The sequence below is a fragment of the Nematolebias whitei genome, chromosome 4 (assembly GCF_014905685.2).
Source record: "Nematolebias whitei isolate Nwh7 chromosome 4, NemWhi1, whole genome shotgun sequence".
Classification (NCBI taxonomy): Eukaryota; Metazoa; Chordata; class Actinopteri; order Cyprinodontiformes; family Rivulidae; genus Nematolebias; species Nematolebias whitei.
The window spans coordinates 9,068,925-9,077,757 of record NC_056501.1 but is presented as its reverse complement, the minus strand read 5'-3'; positions in this window follow the sequence as shown (position 1 = coordinate 9,077,757).

Below are 8,833 nucleotides of genomic sequence, written 5' to 3'. Positions count from 1 at the left end.
TTATATTATTTTATTTTTTTTAGTTTTAAGGGCTAATAGTTTTTATATATATATATATATATATAACTGTAGATTTTATGTGTGATTTAAAGATGTTCAGGAGCTCTGGGATTATTTGCATTTTTATAATCTTCAGTGTTTTTGTTCTAACGTTATCAGCTGCCCCATCGTCTACAAGAGTACATTATCACTCGCCAGTGAAGGCGGGGCGATTGTGTTCACCTGCGTGTTTGTGTTTATCAGTTAGCAAAACATCTCATAAACCACCGGATTGATTTTAGTGAAACTGCAAGGATGTAATCACTGGATGAACTTCTACAACTTATTAACTTTTGGAGCCAACCCAATTAAAGATGGCCGCCACAGTCATCATAGCCAACACTAAAATGATTATAGCTCAGTCAGTTTTACAGTTGTTGAGGTAATGTTTGGTGTGGTAGTAGCTGAGAGTCATTCACAACACACATTCTAGGTGCAAACTACTCTCACAAAATATTACAATTTTATACGAGGTTGAACTTTTGCACAACGTTGGAACAAAACCGCTAAAACTGTCGTTTGTCAACCCAAGTTGAGCTTAATCTGAAACTCTGGGTGGGCATTATGCATTTATTAGTTATAATATTACCTTTACTATTAATAATATTATTATTGTTATTATTATTCAAAAAAGTTAAGTCAGGTCATCTGGACTTTTTTTTTTTTTTTTGGTTGAATTAATAAAATAACCGTCCAGATGACCTGTTGGATCTGTTGGATAATTGAGTATGAACTTTGATATTATTATCATCGTTGTCATCACAGCAGTGGAGCTCATAGGAACTGTGATTTGTAATTAAAATATAAAAAAATTAACTTTGTAGCTGTGGTTATATGTCAGGACTAAAACTCTGGATGTTTTCTGACTAATCCTGGCTCTCCAGACAGCACAGTCTTTAAGCTGCAAGATAATCTGACAGTTTAATATGTTTACCGATAAATAAAACAGAAGCACTTCAGGTCGTGTTTTCTGTGTGTTTCATACAAGCAGCATCAACTTAACCACACCTGAACCTTTAGTCTGAGCCTGCAGGTAGTTGTGCTGTCCCTGTTTTTAACGAGTATTAATCGTAAATATTTGGTCTGAAGAAGAGCAAACTGCGGTTCTGTTATATAACCGCATTGACCATGAATTAAAACCGTTTGTTGAAGAATATTAGATCAGCCTTTGGTTAAAGTTTCATACGATATTGGCATAAAAATGATAACCTCCAGTTACGAATATTTAAACTGTGCAGAAACCTTCAGTTTTTGTTCGTTGATTTTTCTAAATGTTGAACCGCTGACGCGTCCGGACCAACGTTTTCCAACGGTCAGCAAAGATCCGTTCATCTTTTTTTCATCTGGTGTCACAGAAAAGCCTCCAGTCGTCCCTCGGTGTGAATTTTAACTCCAGATCCGATCAGACGTCAGCATCACTCCTTCATTAACACCCCCCCCTCCTCCCACCTGCCAGCGATGCCCTCGTCCGTCACAACGCTCGGCTCTGATTGGCCGAGTGGCAGCGGCAGGAGTCGGTGACCTCAGAGGAGGACGGAGACGGTCAGCACCGAGTCCATGTTGGCTCGTTAGAGAGGCCTTGGTCTGCAGCCAGAACACACACTCACTCAGGTGACACACACTTTGATGCTGCAGCAAACACACACGATAAAGGAGAAACTGCACACACATGTTGGTACATGCCAGAAACACACACACACACACCGGAACGACCTCTCACCTCCGGGTGAGTGTGTGTGTGCTCTGCAGTGTGTGTTTGATGGGTGTTTTTAGGGGTTTTGTCACCTCCCGATGTGTTTTGTCACACATGAGATGGACTCTACAGACCCAGATTTTCACAATAAAAGCACAACTGAAAATTTCAAATCACAAAACAGAAAAATAAAAAAAATGGAAGAAACAGGCGGTTGGCAGGATTTGGCGACAGCGGACTTCGACAGAGTCTGAGTCGTGGCAGGAGTTGGCAGGTTTTCTTTAATCTGTTTGGTTTCCTGGTGTCAGACCCAAAATTGAATCCGGGTGCACAAATATTCAGTCAGGTTAATGTCGGGGCTTTGGTGCGGCCGCTTCAGAAGCTTGATGTCAGCCTGGTTTATCCGATCAGGAACCAGTTCTGATGTGCGTTTAGGATCATGGTCCTGTTGGACCCAACTGTGACCAAGCTCTAACCATCCTGCTGTTGATTTGGTGACGTTTAAGAGTTTGTCGTAGTTCTCCTCACTTTAGACCACAGCATGATGCTCCCACCACCATGCCTGACGGCTTGTTCAGTGTTCTCAGGTCTGAAAGCCTCACCTCGACTCCTCCACGCAGACTTTGTGTTTTTGTGTCAAAACAACTCTTCGTCTCATCTGACCATCAAACTTTCTCCAGAAGACATTTGTCTCGTCCATGTGGACATCAGCAGGTTTCAGTCCAGCTTGAAGGTTTTGGAGCTTCTCTCTTGGTCCTCTCAGTCCAGGGTGATGTAGAACCGGATCCTCTGTGGACCGGGACAGTTCTTTTCGTACTTGTCTAAAATTTAAAATCTTTAAAGACATTTTTAAAAATGTATTTAGAAACCGTTTGATAAATTGAAATCAAAGAGTGGATCCAGTGTGGACTATTTTAAATGTTTTCAATGAAAATGTAACCGCTTTGCTTTTATAGCATAAAAAAAGATAATAATAAAAAAAAAAAAACAGTTTTTAGAGAAGCTTCACTTCCTGTTTGAGGTTTTTGGTCCCTCGTTGAATCTGTGTTTGACCGCTTTAATTAGGACACAACAGGACGCTGATAGTAGTCCACTAATCCAGGGAATACACCTACACACACACACACACACACACACACACACACACACACACACACACACTTACTGTGGGACATTAATGGACGCAGACGTGTTTGTGTGGACTCACTGTCGGTCGTCTGCTGGTGATTTACTGCAGCTCTGCTTGTTTCGCTGCATTTTAACGCCTGTTAAGAAATGCAGAGATTTATTGCTGACCTCCCAAGCACACACACTGGACTCTAGTGTGTGTGTGTGTGTGTGTGTGTGGGTGTGTGACCCTTCATGCAAATGTCGTGTCTCAGCAGCTACAGTAAAGCAGTTTAAAGCACGAGCCTCACGCCTCGTTGAAGTAAATCAAAGCTAATCTCTGCTGCTTCAGGAACTGGTCTCTTTTTAAATAAATAATAATTTTTGTACTTTTTGCACCTGCATCACCTGAGGATCTTTAACGTTTGCTCCATCTGGCAGGGTTCAGCTGTGACCTCAGAGCTGAACAGTGTTTGCAGCTGCTGGGCGGTGCTGGGTGTGGGAAAACGAGCCATTAAAGTTGGCGTTCCTGGTCACGCAACCTGCCGAAGTTTTAATAAACACGGCGAGGTTCTGACCGTAGGAACCAGGACCAGAGCGATGGGTGCGGACACCTCTCACGTCTGAAGCTGTGAGCATCAGCTGGAGGGGTCGCCGACAGCCCGTGTGTGTGTGTGAATATAAATGTGAGCTGATGCTCCTCTCAGAGGTCGCTTTGTTTCCTCGGTTTGCCGGTTAATGGCTGAAATCCTGCCGAGGCAGCAGAACGCGGCGCTGACGGATCGCCGTAACTTCGCCGTTATTACACCCTAATATTGCAATTAGATGGGTGGCCAAGTTGCCCGAGCGGGGCAATAAATTGCCACAGAGTGTCAAAATGTACGAGGAGGCTGGGTTCTAATTACCCAGAGCGCACCGCTTCCTCACCACCTGCACCCCCACCCCCCCTCCCCCGCCTGCCTGACCATCACCTCCTGCTTTAATGGCAGGGCCTTACATGGGGGCCGTGACCCCGCCCCCCGCAGCAACTTGTTCCTCCAACGCCATTTGGCTCTGATGGACGCAGTGAGGAGGTGAGCTTAGGGTGATTGAGAGCGACCTTTGACCTCCACTCAGCGGCAGCTCCACACTCAGCCCAGACGATCGAAGATGACGCGTCGAGCAGAAATTCCGAAACCCGCCGGGTATTAAACACAAAACATTTAAATCTTCGTCATTTCACAGTCAGATCAGCAGAAAAAGCAGCAGAGCTCAGGTTGAGCTTCACGACTCGGATACAAACCGACGACGGCATAAACACCAACCAGAACGTGGACGGTCTGCAGGGTCGGGTCTTCAGGAACACAAAGGGTTCCTCGTTACCGGTGATGGGTCCACCGTGGGCATGAGCGACACAAAATGTCTGCTTAAATTAAAAAAGAAAATCCCATATCAACACCAGCTCCCATAGAAGAGCTCCTGTTTCAGGACTGAATTTATAGACGTGTTCATCACAGATGGTTTTAGGAGGGAAACGCTCCAGAAATGTTCAGTTTAGAAATCATCCCAAGAAGAAACAAACGGCCAACACAGTACCGTTGAAAGACAAAATCAACGAGCACAAATATTTAACGGAGATTTAAAACGGGAAGTGAAGGAGCCTGAGTGATGTGAAGGAAGAGGGGCGAGACCATTTATGCTTTTATTAGTCAACAAACTAATTTTAAAATTCCAGGAATGATCCAGAAACGCTCCTAAAACCCTGGGCCTCACTCGCTCCATCCGTTTCTTTTTTATTTTTATTTTTAGATGTTGAAACGAAGCGTTAAAGTTGTTTAAGTTTTTGTAACGTTTAGTAGCAATCATAACGAGTCATTTCCATCAACGATCCAGGGGTGAAAAAAAAGAAAACTCCAACAAAAGGTCAGGTTTCTCACTGAAGACATTAAAGAGGATAAACACTGTAGTAATGTCAGCGGTGCAGTTTGTGAGGGTCCAAATCTAAACACGAGCTTCAATCAGAGGAACGCTGCACGCAACGGGCAGGAAATGCCAAAGAGCAAACATGGATCCAAACTGGCCGAGCAGGGCGGGAAACCAGTTTAAAGCAGCGAGCTTCTGAATCTGGACAAAGTGAACCGAATATTCCCATAGATGAGGAAACTGTTGAGTGCTATAGTGCTAAAACTACATTTCCCATCAGCCCTTTTCTGTTTCCAACGCATCGTGACCCGTCTCCACCTGAACCAAACTGGGGAGGTTTTCAGAAAAACTGAGGAGCGGTTTGCTTTAAAACTTTACCACCGTTTTCATAAAGTCAGCCCTGCGCAGCGGCGGCTCGCGGGTCTTTATCGTCTCCTGGGAGCCGAAGACGAAGAGAAGATGAAGGTTTTGATTTAAGGAGGCGATTCAGGGGGAAGCGGGAAATAAAGTTGACAATAAAGTTAAAGCAAACCGCTCCTCAGTTGACCTGAGTAGACTTTTTGATGCTTTTCATTCGGCTGCGGTCCTGGAAAAGGTTGAGTCTGGTTGTGTTTCAGTTCCACAGCCTGCAGTGAACACGACAAACTGCCTTTGTTGTCTTTATTGTAGGAGTTTATTTATGTAAAATGTAGGTTTTAAAGAACACGTGATGGTAAATGCTGTGGAGATTTACACGCCTGGTGGGCTTCAGCCCCAGCGGTCATTCAGGACCTTATTATCCTGATTGTTACTACAGAACAGTTTGTGTTCCTCCAATTTAGTTTTATTTATGTTACTGAGAGTTTTCTCCGTCTGTGCAAACGTGCTTTAAATTATTAAACATGCCAATCGTAAGAACAGAAGCAGCATTATTATTAATTACCTGTTAGTGTTCTGTGTTTGCCACAGTTTTTATTCCCATCTGTCACAGCTTTAAAAACATTGGACCAATATATATATATATATATATATATATAATTATATATATAAGAAAAAAAACATACACATCAGTGGTATTTACGTCTGTTTTTACATCTTGAACACTTTTTACACAATCACGGGTTTAGTTGGAGGATTTTTATAAACAAACTCATTTTATTTCCACAATCTTCCACCTTCTTTTTTTTAGTTTCTCCATCCAGTTGTAGGTGTTTTGTCTTCCGGTGATACACACTGGGTGGACCCAGTGTCTTTCTGCTATAGGACTGTTGGTTTCCTCTGAGGTCAGAGGTCACACACCCAAACTCTCCTTGACTTCCATTGTATCTGAGATCGGCGTTTTCTCTTCAAACAGGAAGTGAAGGCTCTTTTCATCTTGTCATATCTCCTTCATAAAACCCTGTAGAAACATGAAACAACATGTGGTACCATCAGAACTTTCTACTGCTCACGGGTCAAGAAGTTCTTTGACAACTAGTTTTAAAGTGTTTCTTAGGCTTACTTTTTACTCTGTGTTTCTGTCTAAAGTGCTGCTGGGTGCTGCTCCGCCCCTTTCTGCTCCCCTAAAAAGGCAGGAATCACCATGGCAACCAGTGACTCAGCAGGTTCTGGGTCTTCTATATTACCCAGCATGCCTTTCTTCCTTCTGTGTTTCCATCATGGCCGCCCCCACAGATCCTGTAGAACCTCAGACTTCATGACGTCTCTAATTGGACCTTTGATGTTCAGGAGGATTCAGTCAGGGGGCCAACAGGAAACTGGAAGAGAACTGATCCTGGAGTTTCAAAATAAAGCTCATGACTGCCCATCACGTAAATTATTTAGTGAATTATAAATTTATAAATTTAGCTCAGCAAATCTGTTTCAGTCGAGTTGGCGTTATGTTGTTCTGTGGTTTTGGGGTTAGACTGGCATCAGGCGGACCCCCTTCAGTCGGAGGTCTTGTTGGTGTAACTGTCTGAACATTCAGACCTGAACCAGTCCTCCTCTTCCTCACCACAGAGTCCTGTTGGTGAGGAGGAGGAGGACGGTAGGTCCGTGTTAGCGTCTCCTGAACCCAACTGTAAAATGTGTTTTGATGTGAATTTTCAGATGAAACTTCCTGTTTGGACATTAAATGTCAGATCTGAGGCTTTGCCTTTCAGACTGAGTCTGTGTTGGACTCTGGGGGGGTCTCAGCTCTGTGGTGGGGGGACTGTCCCTCTGGACCCTTCCCAGCAATCGTAGCACATTGATCGGGTGAGCCCGGCCAATCGGAGCCGCTCAGATTAACGTCATGGATTTTCAATAAAAGCAGGACATTACTGAGCAGACGAGGCTGAAGCTGGGGTGGGGGGGGGGGGGTCCTGGTTGCAGGTTCTTGGTTTTTAAACGTTTGGTCTGAGTTTCTGGTGTTTACGCTTCCAATGGGACAAATTTTTATTTGCCTTTTTTTTTTTTCTCTTTTTTTTTGTTTAACTAAAAATCAATACTTTTTATACAAGAAGAGTAAAAAGAACCAAGATCAAAAGAAATGTCACCATGGTAACCACACACCTGTGTCTGTCACTCCCTGACCGACAGGCAGAAACGCAGAGTTAAATGTAAGCCTCAGACAAACGGTTTCTTTGTAAAAACTAGAAGTCAGATCCAAAATCTTCTCAACCCGCGAGCAGCAGAAGGTTCTGATGGTACCGCACGTCGATGTTCTGACATCTTGTCGTGCCGCATGAGATCGTACGAAACGTCTAGATCTAGATTTGACCAGACGTTTTACAGCGCCATCAGTTCTCATCATAAAACCATCTTAGTCTGAACCTGTTTAATAAACTGTCAGGTCTGTAGTTTATGTCACTTTATTTTATTTTGGTAACGCTCAGAACGTTTTACGTTTTCAGTTTAGAAAAGAGCCTGGATACAAGCAGGGGTCAGAGGTCAAGTCTGAGTCCTGGTTTTAGGAACTTCACAGAGAAGCAGCAGGAAGATCAGACTTCTCTTGGTGTTTCTTTCTACAGAGGAGCTGAGACTCAGTCAGACCCTCAGGGACCCCCCCACCCCCCACCCCCATCAGAACCGACTGTCAGGACAGATCCATTAGACCTCGGGTGCAGCCAGGGCCTGTGGGGGCCCTCGGGGCTCGCTCAGGTTTGATGTGATCCAGGAAGAAGTGTTCAGTGGCCCAGGGAGTCCACATCCATCCACCACAGGGGGTGTCCTAGTGGGGGGGGGGGGGGGGGGGGTGTCACCTGTAACAGATTTTACATGATGATGAGGAAAAACTTGACGTTTTAGCTTCACCAGTCAAAGTTTTTAAAATCCAAACCTTTTCCAGTCTGACCCTACTGAGCCACCGTAGACTCTGACAGGAGGGGAGCAAAACGTGGTGCTGAAGATCCAAACCCAAGGTCCAGAACTGAACTTGGGATTCTCTGGAGAAACGCTTATCGTCCGCTGGATCACGTCGGGCTCACAAGAGTCTCTCGCTGCTGATGAGAGCAACAGGATTCGCCGAATGGCCTTTGCTGCACGTTACGTTGCACAGATCGAAGTGCGTCCGGTCCAACTGGCCGCGACTTCGACCTTCGGTCATTTACTTCATGAAGTTTTTAAAAAAATTTTTAGGGTTTTAAGTTTTGAAGTAGCCTGACTCTTGTCATGGTTGTATTCATGCTCCTGTTAACTTTTTGCCATTCTCTCCACAAGCACCTCAAACTTCACCGCACCGGTAAAGTTTGTCTTTATTTCCTCCTCTGTACGGAGAGCAAGGAGCTCGTGGGTCTCGGAACCACCTCAGTCAAACAGCTGACTCTTTCCACATAAATCGTCTTTAAATTGTCACCAGTAACCTTTGACTGACTGTGCCCTGAGCCAACAGGAGCTTCATGTGGACTGGTTCACCAGGGAGAATAGGTTAACTATTTGGACCAGGACAGGAGTCGGACATCAGGCTCTGGTTCTGATCGGGGTTCCCAACGGGCTCGAACTCCAGTCAGACTTTCCAGTGGGTCAGTACATCTGGACCTCAATTTGGGGAAAATTTAGATTCCTTGTGACAGTTTCTGAGAAAAGTTTGGACCAGAACCAAACATTTGGTCCAGATGGTTCTGGATCAGGACTCCGATTACTCTGGTGATG